Source organism: Petromyzon marinus, chromosome 36, assembly GCF_048934315.1.
Source record: "Petromyzon marinus isolate PM22_M1 ecotype Great Lakes invasive population chromosome 36, UKy_Petmar_22M1.pri1.0, whole genome shotgun sequence".
Classification (NCBI taxonomy): domain Eukaryota; kingdom Metazoa; phylum Chordata; class Hyperoartia; order Petromyzontiformes; family Petromyzontidae; genus Petromyzon; species Petromyzon marinus.
Genome location: NC_133702.1, coordinates 11,256,523 through 11,275,415, shown reverse-complemented (window position 1 = coordinate 11,275,415; position 18,893 = coordinate 11,256,523). Strand labels below are relative to the sequence as shown.

The following is an 18,893-nucleotide window of genomic DNA, read 5'->3' as shown; positions in this document are numbered from 1 at the left end:
AGGCCACGCCCCGCGCGCGCTTACAGGCCACGCCCCGCGCCGCCCACGTGACCACCACTCGATTAATCGATTCTCAACGAATCGAGTCCTCATCGCCCCCTGATCGACTCAGGTTCGCAGCGCTATTTGGTTGAATTCCCAACTGCGGCTGTCCTATCGATGAGGGTTCGCCATGAGACGTCTCCTGTTTATTTTTCAATTGTTTTGTTTGTAAACGGAGACAGAATGACACATGATTAATAATCGACTCACGTTAACACTAACCGAGAGACATCGATTGCAACTATATGAATCGAATCGCGACCGTGGGGAAGATTGGGGCCAACGGCTCGCGAAAATGTTTTATCTCACCTGACATTGATGCCGATGGAGCGAGCAACAGTGGGCACGCGAGATCGATAGAAGATAAAATACGAAGTAGAGAGAGTGAACGGGGGAGGGGGGGGGGTGGAGAGAAATCGATTACCAATTCGAATCGCGACCGTTCATCGCGACGACCCCAGGTGAATGGCCTCGTCGTGTGAGCAGTTTGCAGGCGAACGCGGGGGCCCAGCTGCTGCTGCTGCCCGCATGGCTGGGGGGGGGGCCAGCTGCTGCTGCTGCTGCCCGCATGGCTGGGGGGGGGGGGGGGGTTGGCGGCGCTGCTCTGTGGCCCGGCGTGGATCAGCGCCCAGCCGCCGCTGCTGCTGCTGCTCTGCCGCTCCGAGTGTGGGGAGCCGCCTCTTCGTACGCAAGGCCTCAGGCTCGCCACTCGCTTCACGTTCGGGCATCGTTCGTAAACGACTACAATCTGATCTTTTCAAGTTTAACGAAACGGAGTAGGCTTTCGCGACCAATATTGTCCATAGTAGAGGACTGTGGATTGGATCGCGTGAATAGAAATCTGTCGTTAAGCCCGCCACCACCCGACATCCAATTAGTAAGGTTTGTCACGTAAACAAAACACACCAAATAGCGTGTTGGAGAGTAAACCCACAACATATTCTTGGTTTCGATATAAAGCTTTCGTGACTGCAAGGATTCATCTTCTTTGGTTCTTTCGGTAAAGTCACGTAGAATGAGAATAAAATAATAAATTGATAAAATAACAATATTCTCACGACGTTTCGGCCACAACACAAGCGGCCTTCATCAGGTGAAGGGACGAGACTGTCTGGAGGACAGCGCTGGAGTGAGAAAGCCACGCTGAGATCACGACCTTTAAGCTGTGTGAGAAGAAACAAAGCGCCTTGACAAAGGAATTAGCATAAAAATTAGCATTGAAATGGCTGAGTGATTAGCTTGTGACTGGTCACAGAAAAGGCTATGTTAAAGTTAAAGCATACACATCCGCAAAGGCACCCCTTGACAAAGGAATTAACATAGAGTTTAGCATTGAAATAGTTAAGTTAAAGCATACACATCCGCAAAGGCACCCCTTGACAAAGGAATTAGCATAGAATTTAGCATTGAAATAGCTAAGTTAAAGTATACACATCCACAAAGGCACTCCTTGACAAAGGAATTAGCATAGAATTTAGCATTGAAATAGCTGAGTGATTAGCTTGTAACTGGTCACAGAAATAGCTATGTTAAAGTCAGAGCATATACATTCACCGAGGCACCTAGTACAAATCAAACAGGAGAATTTAGCATTGAAATAACTAGGCGAATTTAGCTTTGAAATAACTGAGTGATTAGCTTGTGACTGATCACAGAAATGGCTATGTTGAAGTTAAGGCCTACACATCTGAGCTATTCACAGTAACTGGGTATACAATACAATATATAATGAATACTATATAGTGAACCAATAAAAAATACTAAAATATAAATTACCTCAATGTTATCAATAAACTCTATATTCTCCAATCAGCTAAGCTACCAACAATAAGTCGTCATATATCACAATGCTATATGGCGAAAAATGGGGGACAATTTCAACCGAGAAGATGGATTCTGGCTTAGTAACCATTGGAAAGATGTTTTAAACCATTTCCGTTCTTAATTAATTGTATTTTACGATTACCTTCAGACCGCAGCTCTTTCGCTGGCATTGACTCTTAATACCTCTCACACCACGGTTAATGGTATAGTTTACAACATGGAGTATAATAGCGCCTCGCAGCTGTCTCTCTCTCCCTCCTCTGTTCCGACCATGGATGAACTCGTCCGTCTGAACGGGGCCCGTAGCTATCCGTGGTGCTAAAGTTGAGGGTAAGAATCCACCCATTTTTTCGCCATATAGCATTGTGATATATAACAACTTATTGTTGGTAGCTTAGCTGATTGGAGAATATAGAGTTTATTGATAACATTGAGGTAATTTATATTTTAGTATTTTTTATTGGTTCACTATATAGTATTCATTATATATTGTATTGTATACCCAGTTACTGTGAATAGCTCAGATGTGTAGGCCTTAACTTCAAAATAGCCATTTCTGTGACCAGTCACAAGCTAATCACTCAGTTATTTCAATGCTAAATTCGCCTAGTTATTTCAATGCTAAATTCTCCTGTTTGATTTGTACTAGGTGCCTCGGTGAATGTATATGCTCTGACTTTAACATAGCTATTTCTGTGACCAGTTACAAGCTAATCACTCAGCTATTTCAATGCTAAATTCTATGCTAATTCCTTTGTCAAGGAGTGCCTTTGCGGATGTGTATACTTTAACTTAGCTATTGCAATGCTAAATCCTATGCTAATTCCTTTGTCAAGGGGTGCCTTTGCGGATGTGTATGCTTTAACTTTAACATAACCTTTTCTGTGACCAGTCACAAGCTAATCACTCAGCCATTTCAATGCTAAATTATATGCTAATTCCTTTGTCAAGGCGCTTTGTTTCTTCTCACACAGCTTAAAGGTCGTGATCTCAGCGTGGCTTTCTCACTCCAGCGCTGTCCTCCAGACAGTCTCGTCCCCTTCATCTGATGAAGGCCGCTTGTGTTGTGGCCGAAACGTCGTGAGAATATTGTGTTATTTTATTTTATCAATTTATTATTTTATTCTCATTCTACGTGACTTTACCGAAAGAACCAAAGAAGATATTCTTGGTTATTTCGGTAAAGTCACGTAGAAGGGAAATAATAAAATAAAACAATAACATTCTCACGACGTTTCGATTGCAACACAAGCAATCATCATCAGGTGTGAAAACCACAGCAAGAATTTATTTTTGAAAAAAGTGGCGTTTTTGTCTTAACGTTAGCACCACGGACAGCGACTAGCGGTTGTTGAGGCGGACGAGTCCATCTATGCTCGGAGCGGAGGAGGGGGGAGAGAAGGAGAATGGAATGAGGTCTGAAAGTCGGTCGAGTTAATCAATTGGCATTGTGCAGAGCAATTACTGCCCCCTTACTGCGGAAACTTGGCAGGACCCTCCAAAGGAAGGAAGATATAGTGAGGCTTTCCACGGTAAACACGTGTAGGAATAATATAATACAAATATATATTTTTTAAAGGCAAAGTGATTTCCGGCTCGAATGAGAGTTACAGAGGTACTCATCTGTGGTTTGCAGCTGAGAACCAGCGGTGGAAATTCCACATTCCTATGGTGGGGGGGGGGGGTCTGTCCATAAGGCAACGACTTGTTTTCGCTACCCAAGATAGGATTGCATGGTACAATAATATAGGATTATTGTGGACCAGGGATACCTTGTGTTGTAGTGGTAGTGCCTTATACCAATAGTCCCTACTTGCAAGCCAGCCTAGCAGCATTTAGAAAATGAATCCCGGGGTATAAGTCGCTGGGGAGTCGAGTCCGTAATGTCTGTCCTAAGCCGCTCTGCTGGCTCTCTTCTCCATGTCCCTCCCCCACGCGCACTCCTAGGATCCCTCCAGTTCCTCCTGCTCCTCCTCCTCCCGTTCGTTGGGGCGGTGCTGCTCGCTGTGCGGTTCGCACGCGGAACGTGGCACAGAGAGAGGTCCCACGCACGGGGAGGTGAGCGGTGGCGTACTCGCCACGACTCCCTACAACTCACCGCCACTCCCCACAACTCACCACCACTCCCCACAACTCACCACCACTCCCCACAACTCACCACAACTCACCACCACACCCTGCACCGCTCACCATCGCCACCACACCCTGCACCGCTCACCATCGCCACCACACCCTGCACCGCTCACCACCACACCCTGCACCACTCACCACCACCACTCCCTGCACCGCTCACCACCACTACACCCTGCACCACTCACCGCTAGAGCTGCGATATCTGATTATATGTTTTATTTGAGTGATTGATTTCCCTACCGATTACCGGTTCCATTACTCAACCAATCGGATAACAGATTCTCAGGAGTAGTTTTGTCATGTCCGATCCCGAGGGTCGTTCGCCGTCACAAATGTGCACTGCTCGCTGAAAATATTTCCAAATGGATGCTTCACGTCTCGACACGCCACCCAATGCATAACCTGAACAGCACAATTCTGGTTATATTTGGCACAATATTTGTTGCATATCAGACATTGAAATCACACGCGGCAACAAATAATTATGCCACAGTTAAATAGACACGAAAACTAAATAATTAAACTGATTCTCTTATCCCCTGCCAGGTGGCATCAGATTACCGGTGACGGAATCGCAGCTCGTCCGCACTTCGACATCAACGCCATCACCGCCATCATCGTCATCACTGTCACCTCCGCCGTCGTCGCCGGCACCGCTACCCCTGGGCAATCACAAGGTCGAAAATTATGTGCGATTTGCACACTTTCATCCAACAAGTTCCACTGCTTGAGCCTAGACGTCAAAAGCTTGGTATTGGGCTTGGTGAGACCAAGATATCTGATCAAGTCGTTGAGGTCTTTTTGGTTGGGGTAGTATGGGTTTCTCTCCTCAGCTCCACCTCTGAAATTGTCATCTGGATCTACAACGTCTTCTTCGCTCTCTGACTTGCTGCTCTCTCTCCGGATGAGTGGGTACGGGTAGCTCATGGCATTGTGGCACCGGGGCGATGGATGAAGGAAAGTGATAGCAGGTGCATTCTTGACAGTCATACGTTTGAAAGGGTCCACCATGCAGAAGTAGCAGTTGCTTCAGTGGTCAGTGGGTTCTTGCCAAATTCTTGGGATAGCGAACTTTATGGCTCTCTTTTCCCCTCTGTACCATCTTACAAAAATATATATATTTCACCCATGACTGTAAGATTCTCGCAACATTTTTCATATGTTATATTTTTTCAACAACATTGAAAATTGTAAAACATTTTCAAATGTAAAACTTTTACAATTCTTTTTTTTTTACAAATTTCATAACATAAAATTACGAGCAACAATTGTCCATCTTACCGTGCAGAGTTTTTTTTTAATTGCTCGCAGGTGAAATAAGGTGCCCAGGGTTTGTCTTGATCCTCGACAGGCATGTCGAAATATGGCTTGTAGTCCTCACACATCTTAGCAGATGCTTCCACAGAGTGCTTTTTCGCTCTTGTCTTGATAAATTGGCCACAGACAGAGCAAAATGCGTCTGCCGGATGCTTGCAGCCTCTTGATGCCATCTCGGAAAAATGCAGATATGTATGCACTTAGGCAGCTGGAACTAAAATGAACTGGTGGGCTTAAGGCCCCTGTATTTATACTACTATTTATATTACTGGAAAGTTCTAGAATGTTCTAGAAGTTACTCCAAGTTTACTCAGCACTGAATCTTTCTGGAATGTTCTGGAAAATATGTAAATTACAAAATATCACTGTCCTGGTCACAAAAGCAAAGTTTGTGGATAATGATTTCCATCTTCTCTACTTTTGAGGCATAAGCAATTAGGAAATAACACTTACTACCCAGGAACAAAAAACATTGTTACACAGTGCATTATCAGTGCTGTAGTGACTACATTATCAGTGGTGTAGTAACTACATTATCAGTGGTGTAGTGACTACATTATCAGTGACGTAGTAACTACATTATCAGTGACGTAGTAACTACATTATCAGTGGTGTAGTGACTACATTATCAGTGACGTAGTAACTACATTATCAGTGGTGTAGTGACTACATTATCAGTGCTGTAGTGACTACATTATCAGTGGTGTAGTAACTACATTATCAGTGACGTAGTAACTACATTATCAGTGACGTAATAACTTCATTATCAGTGGTGTAGTGACTACATTATCAATGGTGTAGTGACTACATTATCAGTGGTGTAGTAACTACATTATCAGTGACGTAGTAACTACATTATCAGTGACGTAATAACTTCATTATCAATGGTGTAGTGACTACATTATCAGTGGTGTAGTAACTACATTATCAGTGACGTAGTAACTACATTATCAGTGGTGTAGTAACTACATTATCAGTGACGTAGTAACTACATTATCAGTGGTGTAGTGACTACATTATCAGTGACGTAGTGACTACATTATCAGTGGCATAGTAACTACATTATCAGTGGTGTAGTAACTACATTATCAGTGACGTAGTAACTATATTATCAGTGACGTTGTAACTACATTATCAGTGGCATAGTGACTACATTATCAGTGGTGTAGTAACTACATTATCAGTGGTGTAGTGACTACATTATCAGTGACGTAGTAACTACATTATCAGTGACGTAGTAACCACATTATCAGTGACGTAGTAACTACATTATCAGTGACGTAGTGACTACATTATCAGTGACGTAGTGACTACATTATCAGTGACGTAGTGACTACATTATCAGTGACGTAGTAACTACATTATCAGTGGTGTAGTGACTACATTATCAGTGACGTAGTAACTACATTATCAGTGACGTAGTAACCACATTATCAGTGACGTAGTGACTACATTATCAGCTCAGGGGGTGCGGCAAGGTGAGGCCCCAATATTTGATTTGTCTCGCACGGTCGCACCCCAGAGGCTATGAGACATCGCGGCTCCTCTTGCCCTAATCACATCATCCGTACGCTCACGGTCGCAAACATTTAATGCTGTAGGAGGCGCTCCATCTTCACAAAATGCAGCCACCACAGCTCCGTAGTCCTAGTTACCTCTTTGTAACATCACGTTACTGCTCTTAACTGAATTTAAATAAAACGTGGAACGTAAATGGACTCATTTTCATTTTTTAAAAAAATTACGTGAACTGCGTTGTCAATAACTTTTTTGTTGTTCTTTGATGCCGTTGTTGAAATCAAATACCATGGTGGTTGTCAGGGGGGGGGGGGGCAGCTCGTAGCTTTGGCCACCAACGGGGGGAGGGGGTGCACCTCGTGCCTCCGCGCTTGCTGCCACGGTTGCTAGGAGATGTTAACTACCTCGCCTGGTAGGCAGGATGCCGTGGGTTCGATCCCCACCTTGAACCCTGCTGTATATTTGTAGTTTGCGGCGTCTCTCTCCCCGCGGTCGTGTGGATTTGTTCGTCTCCGGCTTCTCCAGCTTTCCCCCTCCACGTTTTAGAATCAACATCGTGGGGTTTAGAGTATTATTTGTGCTGCAATACATTGATGTGCGATGATATCAGCAGCCACTTCGTCGAGCCATCTGCTTTGTGAGAGCCAGGGCGCTTATCTGGTATACAATAACACTGAAAAAATAATTCTAGATTTGAAGCTTTCGTGACTGCAAGGATCCATACTCTTTGGTTCTATTCGGTAAAGTCACGTAAAAAAAATCAACAAAAAATAATAATCAAAATAATAAATAAAAAATGCCGCGACGTGTCGGCCAGCAAGTGCGGTCGACACTTGCTCCCCCCCTGTACATCGTTCATCATGCTAAGTCCTCCAATTAAATGCTATTTTTTATGCTAATTCCTTTGTCAAGGCGCTCTGCTCCCTCTCACACTGCTTAAAGGTCGCGGTCTGAGCTTGGCTCTGTTTCACTCCAGCGCTGTCCTCTAGACAGTCTGCTCCCTTCACCTGATGAAGGCCACTTGTGTTGTGGCCGAAACGTCGTGAATTTTTTTGTTGTTGTTTTTTTACGTGACTTTACCGAATAGAACCAAAGAGTACTGAAAAAATTATTTAGTTTTGCTACTGGTCGGTCTATGCAAAGCCTACGGCACTCACATTCCCGGCCGGCAATGCCGCCCCTCCGGCTGGCTGACGTCTCATCATCTCCTCCTTCCTACTAGAACCCCACACACGCGCGAAGCATTGTAATTTTTACGCAAACATTAAACACCACCCCCGCCCACCCCCGCGCCCTGGCCTTCGCAACACTGATTCACAAGTAATGATCTCACGTCATGTCCCGCTATTCAAGAACCGGGCAGGAGGAGGATTTATCCACAGCTCTGTGGCTGTCCGCCTGATGATGCTGAGTTGTAATTACAGGCGGAACGTCACGGGGCTCATATTGTAAATGCTGCAGTGGGTTTACTCTCCAACACACAACCGCTGTGTGCTGTACTGGTAACGAATTGGCCACGTTTTGTTTACGTGACACACCTTACTAATTGGCTGTGTCGGGTGGTGGTGGGTTTAACGACACATTTATATTCACACGATGTAACCCAACAAAATCTACAGAGACTCCTCTACTTAGGAACTAGTTGGGTTCCATATGTCTGTTCGTATGTCGATTCGTTCGTAAGTCCAACTTTACTCCTGTCGATTCCAAACATGTTGTATGGCGTGTACACTTAACCCGGGAATGGCATTAAAAGTTATATAATCTCATTTAGATGTAGATGCCACTGGTTTTTCACGTTCTGCAGATGTAGATGCCACTAGTTCTTAATGTTCTACAGATGTAGATGCCACTGGTTCTTCACGTTCTGCAAATGTAGATGCCGCTAGTTCTTCATGTTCTACAGATGTAGATGCCACTGGTTTTTCATCTTCTGCAGATGTAGATGCCACTGGTTCTACAGATGTAGATGCCACTGGTTCTTCATGTTCTGTGGATGTAGATGCCACTGGTTCTTCATGTTCGGTTCTTCATGTTCTGTAGATGTCACTACCGCCATCTATTGCATGGCGGTTGAACTCACGACTCTCGGTCCGAACAGGCAACTGGACACACGGACAGGTTTGTTCATATCTCTGAAAGTTCGTAATTCACATATATTCGTAAGTAGAGGAGTCCGTGTGTTATGGATAATATTCAACCACGCAATATCTCTCTATCCAATCCACTCGATCCACGCCCGACCGCCTTTGTCTCCCCCAGTAGTGATGCTGACACAACGCACCATGTCAATGGACGCACTTGAGGCCGAGTCGACCTAGGGGAGGCCCAGGATGGGTTCAGATAATCATTGCCGATGTTGGTCGTGAGCGGGAGTCGAACATCAGGTCGCCAGGGTTCGTGGCGCAGTGCGGAGCTAACCGCTACCACTAACCGCTCCCTATTTTGCCACTCACCCACCCACCCACTCACCCGCTCAAGCACTCACCCACCCACTCGCCTGCACACTTACCCACTCGCTCACCCGCACACTCACCCACTCGCCCGCACACTCACCCACCCACTCACTCACTCGCCCACCCACTCGACCACACACTCGCCCACAGACTCGCCCACTCGCCCACCCACTCGCCCACCCAACTCACCCACACACTCACCCACTCGCCCACCCACTCACCCGCTCAAGCACTCACCCACCCACCCACTCGCCCGCACACTCACCCACTCGCTCACCCGCACACTCACCCACTCGCCCGCACACTCACCCACTCGCCCGCCCAACTCAACCACACACTTGCCCACTCGCCCACCCACTCACCCACTTCCCCGCACACTCACCCACCCACTCACTCACTCGCCCACCCACTCGACCACACACTCGCCCACAGACTCGCCCACTCGCCCACCCAACTCACCCACACACTCACCCACTCGCCCGCAGACTCACCCACTCGCCCACCCACTCGCCCGCCCGACTCACCCACTCGATCGCATACTCACCCACTTACCTGCACACTCACCCACCCACTCGCCCGCCCAACTCGCCCACACACTTGCCCGCAAACTCACCCACTCGCCCACCCACTCGCCTGCACACTCGCCCGCCCACTCGCTCGCTCGCTCGCTCACTCGCTCGCTCACTCGCTCACCCGTCCGCTCACCCGCCCGATCACCCGCTCACCCACTCGTCCACCCATTGACCCACCCACTCGCCCACCCATTGACCCACCCACTCGCCCACCCACTCGCCCATCCACTCGCCCACCCACTCGCCCACCAACTCGGCCCCCCACTCGGCCCCCCACTCGCCCACCCACTCGGCCAACCACTCAGCCACTCACTCGCCCACTCACTCACCCACTCACCCACTCACCCACCCATTGACCCACCCACTCGCCCACCCATTGACCCACCCACTCGCCTACCCATTGACCCACCCACTCGCCCACACACTCACCCACCCACTCGCCCACCCATTGACCCACCCACCCACTCACCCAATCGCCCACCCGCTCGCCCACTCGCCCACTCGCTCACCCACCCGCTCACCCACTCGGCCACCCGCTCGCCCACTCGGCCACCCGCTCACCCACTCGCCCACCCATTGACCCACCCACTCGCCCACCCATTCACCCACCCACTCACTTGCCCACTCACCCGCCCACCATCACCGGTGAAAGTAACCGAGGCCACCACCCAAGGTCGTCAATCATCCCCACCTCCTCTTTTAGTTCCTTGCATTGCTCCATTGTTCCCGTCATCATCAACAGCACCTGGTCTCGCTGCGATATGTACAAATACACGGGACGTGTGTGTGGTGCACAAGTCTACACCTCGCTCCTTCACAGCATCACCCCCCCCCCTTCCTTCCCCCCGCCCCCCAAGAGCCCAGCGATAGACAATGAGAATAATCTATGGATTGTTAGACGCACTCAATAACCCCCCCCCCTGCCCCCCGTCACGCTACGTTAAAACAAACGTTTGGGAGTGCGTCTTATGCTCCGGTAGCTGTGTACGGTGTTAATTTACACAGGGAAGACACCCGGAGTGGCGTCTTACTTTCCGGATCGTGTCTTATACTCCGGAGAATACGGGGGTAGCGATTATTCATCGATTAATGATCGATTATTTACATCAATTAGTTTTTGGCTCCAGGTACATTGCATAGAGTATTTTCGCGCCCGCGAACGAGTGTCGATTCTTCTCATTACTTTTAACCCGGCACGCGGAGGCACCCGCAGAGTTGCCGGACAATCGGCTCGGGAATCACGAGACGGAACGACACCGCCAACGCAGACAGAACGACACCACCAACGCAGACAGAATGACACCGCCAACGCAGACGGAACAACACTCCCAACGCAGACAGAACAACACTACCAACGCAGACAGAACGACACCACCAACGCAGACGGAACAAACGACACCACCAACGCAGACAGAACGACACCACCAACGCAGACGGAACGACACCACCAACGCAGACGGAACGACACCACCAACGCAGACGGAACGACACCACCAACGCAGACGGAACAAACAACACCGCCAACGCAGACGGAACAAACGACACCACCAACGCAGACGGAACAACACCGCCAACGCAGACGGAACGAACAACACCACCAACGCAGACGGAAGAAACGACACCGCCAACGCAGACGGAACAAACGACACCACCAACGCAGACGGAACGAACGACACCGCCAACGCAGACAGAACGACACCAACGCAGACGGAACAACACCGCCAACGCAGACGGAACACCACCGCCAACGCAGACGGAACAAACGACACCACCAACGCAGACGGAACGACACCACCAACGCAGACGGAACAAACGACACCACCAACGCAGACGGAACAAACGACACCGCCAACGCAGACAGAACGACACCAACGCAGACGGAACGACACCACCAACGCAGACGGAACAAACGACACCACCAACGCAGACGGAACAAACGACACCACCAACGCAGACGGAACGACATCAACGCAGACGGAACAAACGACACCAACAATCGGACAAAACGACGCAACCGAGACGACACGAAACGAAGGAGGCAGACTCTCACCCCCCTCCCTCCCTCCCTGAGATGATAAATCTCGACTCTAGAGTCCCACATCCGCAACCTCCTCCCGAATCTCGGCGTGCGGAGATGGCGAGGTGAACGCACGCAGGGACTGTGCTTAGGGTTGCCACCTGTCCCGGGGTTTCCCCCCAAGATCGACCTCTCGTTATTGAAGAGGCAGCTCTGACGTCCTCCTGGGAGAGCCGAGCCCCCCCCACACCCCCTACCCCCGCTTCTGTCAGTTTGATGAGAACCGTCGTGGTAGTGGTGGTGGTGATGGTAGTGATGGTTGTGGTAGTGATGGTGGTGATAGTGATGGTGGTGATAGTGGTGGTCGCCTTGGTGGTGATGGTGGTGGTGATGATGATGGCGGTGGTGATGGTGGTGATGGCGGTGGTGATGGTGGTGATGGTGATGGCGGTGGTGATGACGGTGATTATGGTGGTGATGATGATGCACGCGGTGCACCATTTCCCACCAATCGTTGGGAGTCATTTCGGCCACGCCGCATCCACTTCGCCTCGTCGCGTCAGTCTCGTTTTCGCAACGCAGCTGACAGGATTATTTCAACGTGGGACAAAGAGAGTTGAATCGTACGGGATTATTATCGGGCAGGCTTTGCCACTCCGACGGTTTTCGCCCAACGCCGTGGAACCCCGGACTCCCAAGCCCGCCGAGCAGCGTTCCGAACAGACATCGAGCGAGAGCAACAACGGAAGCTCCGATAAGTAATGAGGCATCAACAACTCCAGAATAATGGGTGCACCTGCGTGGCCGTGTGCGATATCCTCTTGCACACGATACGTCCCGGTTTTTGTGAACTCGGAGGTGGCAACCCCCCGCCCCAAGCACCCCCGGTACAGAGGAGATGCGTTTACATCCATAGCCGGTAGTGTCCCTGAAGAGTTCCATTTGTGGCGATGGTTCCGCCCACCCCTCGGTAGCCAAGCCGCTGTCCCCCGTGTCACCCTCCGCCCCCCCCCCCCCCCCCCCCCCCCCCCCCCCCCCCGGATGTCACATGGAACTGGCCGTTCTTCACTCTGTCGCGTTGCCCGGATTATTTTTACCACGATGCCGCGGGGGGGGGGGGGGGTCAATGTTTACGCGTCCTTCATGACGGCGCTGGTGGCTGAACCCACCCACCCACCCACCCACCCCGCCCCCAACATAAAGCGGAACCGGGCAGAGAAGAAAGTGAAAGGGGAAGCCGTCCAGTTGTGGCCGTGGGCCTCGAGTCGAAGGTTCCTGTTCCTGCTCTTCCGTCTCGGGCGCCGCTTTGCCCATCTCGTCCGCCCCTCCGCCCCACGCTCCCTCCATCTCGTCCGCCCCTCCGCCCCCAATTCACGGTGATTGCCAAACGAAGCCATGGCGTGATGCATGAGACGCGCGATGCTGGTTCGCATTAAGATCGAGATCCTGTACACGTGTGTGTACACGTGTGCGTGCATGCCCAACGTGACACGGGCGAGCGTCGGTTCAAATCGAGACACCGTGCGAGTCGACGAAGGTCGAGGCAGCCCCCACAATGTCTGTCTGACGCCAGCACCACTGGGCAGGCTCAACGTAAAATCTCTCCTCGCTTCTGGCGCACTCCAGGTGATGTGGTCGTAGGTGTCTGGAGATGGCATCGCGTGAGATCACGTGTCCTGTCATCATCCCCATCGTCGTCATCAATATCATCTTCCTCTCATCAACAAGCAACATCATCATCATCAATACCACGTCCATCACCAATCACCACTCTAAAAACGTTACCATCAAACATCGCCATCATCACCACCCCCGATGCCATCATCACCATTGTCATCAGCAGCATCATCACCATCTTCACCATTGTCAGCAGCATCAATACTATAACCATTGCCATCACCAGCCATCACCATCGTCATCACCACCATTATCATCAGCAGCAGCAGCAACAGCATCATAACGTATTCTTCGTTGGTGGCAAACGCAGGCTCACGAACAGAGTTTGCGACTTCCCGGACCACAGCCATTGCCCCGCTCAGTGGCAGTTGGGGGGTGGGGACCTCCCACAACCCCCTCCTCCGGTGGTGGCTGTGTGGTGGTGGCGGTGGTGGGGGCCACTGTTTAGACGTCCACCTCCCTCCCCGCTCGCCCCCCCCCCCACACTCACGCCACCCGTTGTGTTTACTTTCAGAGAGTTCAGTTTCCGAAGGTCAAAGCCTTCCACCGAGGGGCAGCGGGGGTGGGGGTTGTGTGTCTAGGGGGGTAGAATGCGGGGGTGGGGCGGGTACAGCCGAGGGGGCTCCCCCCACCCAAGGGGGGTGCCTCAGTACATGTCCTTGAAGATCTCATGCAGCAGGGGCGGCATGGCCGTGTCGGCCTCCGTGCGCCGAATGTCGTGCACCATCTGGGCGTGCTCGGCCACCAGCTGGCGCAGGTCGGAGAGCTTCTGCAGCAGCTTGGGGAAGAGGAAGGCGCTCTTGGGGTGGCTGCGCCTCAGCTGCAGGTCGAGCGCCTGCAGCACGCGCTCCTGCATCCGCTCCACGGGGCCCACGTCCAGGAGGCCCGGTCGGTCTGGGCGCGGGCAAGGGAGCGACGATTAGAAAGCGGCGAGGGAAAATTTCGCCCGGCCGAGACTTTCACGTGGCGCGCAACGCGGCAGGGAGGAGGGTGATTCAGGGGTTCGAGAAAATCCACAGGCAAGCGGGAAAGGAAGGCCCAGAGTTGCTCGCCAACAATTGTCCAAGCTCTGCAGTCCTTACAGTGGAACGTCCAACTGGGGATAGTGAGTGGTGTACACACGGCAGAGAAAACCGCGAGTTCCCCGGACAAAACGTGTTGGCCGTGAGCGGGAATCGAACTCGGGTCACTGGGTTCGTAGCGCGGCATGTTTATCGCTATAAAGACAAAGATCCCCCGTGTAGCCTTAGCATACTGCTGGGGAAAGTGCTGTGAGCGAGCACCTACGCAGGCCGGGACGTCACACGAGGGGGTGTGTGGCCAGCACCACACTCGGCCGCCTTTGTCTCCCCAGTGGCGCTTATTTTACCCACCGCACCAGGTTATACGACCACGATGAGACACACGGACATACATACACACAGACACACACTCACGCGTGTACACGAAGACAAATATCCCGTAGCCCACTGTTGGCGCAAGTGCTGAAACACAGGGACACAGACGCAGAGGGAAGGCCACCGCGTGGCCTCGGTAGCACCGTGACCGCACTGCCACCTGCTGCCCGCAGCATCGCTCTGCAGCCTGCATCATCTCGTCAAGGAGAATGAAGCCAGCGAGTGTTCTTCGTGTGCTAAGGCCACCGCGAGCCACTGGGGGCCTTCAGTGCGCACCCCCCCCCCCCGCCGAACGTGAAAACTGAAAACTCCCCCCAACATCATCATCATCATCGTGCTGTTGTCACAAACCCAACAGTGGTTTCACATGGTGTGGCGGTCCCTCACACTGATGATGTCCGATCGGCCAAAGTGCCCACCCCCCCTCCCCTCCCACGTCGACTCCAGTGGCCATCCTCGCGGCGGCGGCGGCGGTGGCGGTGGCTTCCGGCTGCTGCCATCTCACACAGACGACGGCGGCGGTCACCGCATCGCGTGGCGCTTGCGGACACGCTTTCTGCGGCCGTCTGGAACGCCTCTTCCTTCCCAAAAAAGGAATCAGCTGGGAGCTGTGCACTTTAAAATCGCCATCTAGATTGACAAAACTCACTTCTTTAGAGCTGCGTTTTGTGTTTAGCTTGTTGGGTCCGCGCCTGCACCCGCGATGAGCACGGGTGGCTACATTGGGCACGAAAGAAGTTCAACAAACTTGCTGCTATGCAGCTGTGCAGGCCGTCGAGACGACCGCTGTCAGCGAGCCCCCATTTGGCGTGGTGTGGCTGGGACCACACCCAGTCACCTTTGTCTCCCCGCTGAACTCATCATCGTAGTCAGTCACCTGTGCGTGACTTGTGCTCTTTGGCACCAACCTTGGTTTCAAGATATCGCACAGTCATAAACCGCACACACCCCCACAAACACATTATACAAACACGGATTACACAAACACATTGCACACACATTTACAAACATATTACACAGGTTACACACAAAGATCCCACGTATAGCCTGTAACCGCGACACTACTGCTCCCCACGGGCACATTACACACACACACAGATTACACACACACGGATTCCACGAACAGATTACACACACACGTTAACACTACAGATTGTACACACACACAGATTACTTGCACATATTACACACAAACATTACAAATACAGATTACACACACACATTGCATACACACAGATTACACACATTACACGGCTTACACATACACGTTACAAGTACAGATTACACACACACAGACTACACGTACAGAGTACACACACAGACTACACACACATACGTACAAAGATTACACTCCAGATTACACACACACAGATGACACATATTGATTAGACAAACAGATGACACACACATTACATACACAGATTACACGTACAGAATCCATATACACAGATTACACACACAGATTGCACATACACATTACACACACAGATTACATACACTGATTATACGTACAGAATCCATATACACAGATTACACATACAGATTACACACACACACATTACATACACAGATTACACATACAGATTACATACACAGATTACACGTACAGAATCCATATACACAGATTACACATACAGATGACACACACAGATTACACGTACAGAATGCATATACACAGATTACACACACAGATTACACACACACATTACACACACAGATTACACGTACAGAATACATATACACAGATTACACATACACATTACACACACACATTACATACACAGATTACACGTACAGAATACATATACACAGATTACACATACAGATTACACACACACATTACATACACACATTACACATACAGATTACACGTACAGAATCCATATACACAGATTACACATACACATTGCACACACATTACATACACACATTACATACACACATTACACGTACAGAATCCATATACACAGATTACACATACACATTACACACACACACACATTACACACACAGATTACACATACAGAATACATATACACAGATGACACACACACATTACATACACAGATTACACGTACAGAATACATATACACAGATTACACATACACATTACACACACACATTACATACACAGATTACACGTACAGATGACACACACATTACATACACAGATTACATGTACAGAATCCATATACACAGATTACACATACAGATTACACACACACATTGCACACACAGATTACACGTACAGAATCCATATACCCAGATTACACATACAGATTACACACACATTACACACACAGATTACATGTACAGAATCCATATACACAGATTACACATACAGATGACACACACACACATTACACACACAGATTACACGTACAGATTACACATACACATTACACATACACATTCACACACAGATTACACGTACAGAATACATATACACAGATTACATATACAAATGACACACACACATTACATACACAGATTACACGTACATAATCCATATACACATTACACATACACATTACATACACAGATTACACGTACATAATCCATATACACAGATTACACATACAGATGACACACACATTACACACACAGATTACACGTACAGAATCTTTATGCACAGATTACACATACACAGATTACACGTACAGAATCTATATGCACAGATTACACATACAGATTACACACACAGATTACACATACAGATTACACACACAGATTGCACGTACAGATTACACATACAGAATACATATACACAGATTACACACAGATTACACGTACAGAATCCATATACACAGATTACATATAAACAGATTACATACACAGATTACATATACACAGATTACACATACAGATTACACATACAGATTACACATACACAGATTACACACACACATTACACAAACACATTACATACACAGATTACACATACACATTACATACACAGATTACACACACACAGATTACACGTGCTGATTATATACACACGGAGGCCGATCTTGATACCGTTGGTACCAGTCATCGGCAAGTACACTCAGCTCCACATCATCTTGTACCGCATCAGCTCCATCTCTTCTCCAGCCCGTTTGGCCCCCTCTAGCAATCCCTTCACTTCAATCCCACTGCCCGTCACCTAACCCTCAACCCTTGCACCCCCCCCCCTCTCCATGACCGCCGTCTAACCCCCCCCCCATCCCCCGGCTCAGGATGATGGCGCTCTGGGCCTGCACCGTTCAAGAGGTGGACTTGAACATCGCCGGGGGCGATCAATCGATCAGTCAATCGGTGTCTCTCGCACAGGATGATGGCGCTCTGGGCACTATGGTGGCTAGGAGATGTTAACTACCACGCCTGGTATACAGGAGAACGTGAGTTCGATCCCGACCCTGATGCCTGTTGTGTATTTGTAGTTTGCGTGTCTCTCTCTTTCCCTGTGGTCACGTGGATTTTCTCCGGGTGCTCCGGTTTTACACTCAACATTTAGAATCAACGTCACGCGTTTAGAGAATTTGACTGCTACTCATTGTTTTTTTTCGGTAAAGTCACGTATGTAGAAATACAATAAAATTATATTGAAATAAAAACAATAACGACGTTTCGATCACAACACAAGCGATCTTCATCAGGTGTCAAGAACAAATCATGGAGGTAAATACAACAAGATGAGAGAATTCAACAAACCTAAGAAACATTATGTGAAGCACAACCAGTCAGGCCAACAACACAGACACTTCCTGGCGGACCACGAATTTCAGAAGAGTGTTAAATTTCGTGTTCAACCTCTGGATTGCACATACCAGCATAGAATGAAAAAAATACGAGGTACACAGTCAGTAGAAATACATATACAAGCTCACAAGAGGCAAGGAGGGAGGAAAGACGGACAGGGAAGCAAGGAGAGAGAGAGAGGGGGGCTGGAGGGATGAAC

The 18,893-nt window shown here is 49.4% G+C and overlaps 1 long non-coding RNA gene across 1 annotated transcript; it reads left to right on the top strand.

Annotated features, from left to right (window-relative positions):
• Positions 1–207: 207 nt before the first annotated feature.
• Positions 208–7,030, top strand: LOC142930092 (uncharacterized). The gene is made up of 3 exons (XR_012946056.1): positions 208–503; positions 3,814–3,924; positions 4,546–7,030. It is a non-coding gene; the product is annotated as an uncharacterized LOC142930092 (long non-coding RNA).
• Positions 7,031–18,893: the final 11,863 nt, after the last annotated feature.